The sequence below is a fragment of the Myotis brandtii genome, unplaced genomic scaffold (assembly GCF_000412655.1).
Source record: "Myotis brandtii unplaced genomic scaffold, ASM41265v1 scaffold315, whole genome shotgun sequence".
NCBI classification, from domain to species: Eukaryota; Metazoa; Chordata; class Mammalia; order Chiroptera; family Vespertilionidae; genus Myotis; species Myotis brandtii.
Window position 1 is genome coordinate 2,407,976 of NW_005362075.1, and position 1,866 is coordinate 2,409,841.

A 1,866-nucleotide genomic window follows, 5' to 3' on the forward strand; every position below is an offset into this window, starting at 1 on the left:
TAGGGTCATGGAAAGCACCACCATCAGAGTAATGACTGTCTTTTTGCTGAGATGGTGGGAGGCAGATGGTGGGCTCTGTGACTTCTATATCTGTTATGTAGGAGGAAGGATGTTTCATCTCACATGATGAAAATATTTACTACAGCATCACAAGAAAAATGTCAAAACCTTAAGGACCAACCTGTAGGCTCAAATACATATTTCCATTAGAATTGCAAATCCTTATTATCTACACTAATAAAAGAGAAAGATGCAAATTGACCATACCCCCGAACGCTTCCCATTGGCTAACCCCCGAACACTTCCCACTGGCTAATCAGCAGGATATGCAAATTAACTGCCAACCAAGATGGCGGCCGGCAGCCAGGCAGCTGAAGCGAACAGGAGGCTTGCTTGCTCCAGTGACGGAGGAAGCCAACATTCCCGGCCTGCGGCAGCCCAGCTCTGAGCTCCGTTTGCAACAATGTTGCAATTATAGAAGCTAAAGAAACCCCAGAAACCTGCTTTCAGCCGGCAGCGGGCTCAGAGCTTAGAGCGCCAGTGATGGCAACAGAGTTTCAATTATAGAAGCTAAACAAAGCCCAGATAACCTGCTTTCAGCAGCCGAGGCCTCAAGCTGGAGCCGGCCTCAGAGCTAAAGCCGGCTCTCAGCTCCAGTGACAGCCATAGAAGGTAAATAAATCCCAGAATAAAAAAGAAAAAAAGAAAAAAAGGAGAGGTTGGGAGCTTCAGTCACCCGCCAGCCTGAAAACAGCCCTCAGCCCCTCGTCCAGACTGGCCAGGCACCCCAGTGGGGACTGCCCCCAGAAGCCTCAGCAGCCGGTCTTGCCTTGCGGCCTGGGAACTGCCCATCAGCGGGTCTGCGCTCCAAGGCAAGGCCCGCCCCCAGCAGCCGGTCTTGCCTTGCGCCCTGGGAACCGCAAATCAGCGGGTCCAGGCTGCAAGGCAAGGCCCGCCCCCAGCAGCGGGTCTTGCCTTGGGGCCCGGGATTCACTCATCAGCGGGTTCAGGCTGCAAGGCAAGGCCTTCCCCCAGAAGCCCCAGCTACTTTAAAAATAGAAGGATCTCCTTTTGAACCAATCTTTTTAGATTCATGATTAGTAAAACAGTCTGGAACTAATGAAATACAGTGATAGGAATTAGGAAGTGTGACACTGATGGTTCGGGGCATGTGAAGGGTGAGGGACAGAAGGGTACACACGGTCTTCCCTTCAGTTCTGCTGGAGAGATGAGCTCTGAGGGCCGGAGCTGCTCCATGCCCAGAGGAGGTGGGTGTGGTCAGTGGCTCTGTTACAGAACTTCTTGCCAAGCAGAGACCTTACCCGACCCACAGGAACCTTTTTACTCCAGAAAACAGAAACAGCCAGTTCCCAATGGGCATGGGAAAACCAGTGTACCCTCCTGTGCACGGTGTCCTGATGGAGTGACGGGGGAGGTGGGCGAGGGGAGCAGTGCAGAGTTGTTAGGCAGCTGGAGTAGGAGTGGAAATGCCATGAAATGTCCACAGTCCTGCTGTGCCCACAGCCTGGGCGGCTCCTCCAGGAACTGGCTGAGGGATTAGGGCTGATTCTCTCAGGAAGGGAATATTCCATGGGTGGAAGATTTACAGGCTCAGGGTGGGCCGTGTGTTAGTTTGGGGCAAATCCCTCAGCATTCCTGCTGCCAAGCCCTCAAAGGAATGAGGCAGAGGTACCCCTCACTCCCAAGACCCCTTTGTGGACATTTTAGCATCTACGTGATTTTTAATCCCTTCAGGGAGACTTTCTATCCTGCAGTCCCATCCCACCCCACTGTTGCTGTTTGTCTGCCAGCTGGGTCGAGCATCAAGGGGAAAGGGGGTTAATATTCACTGAAAGACTACTGATC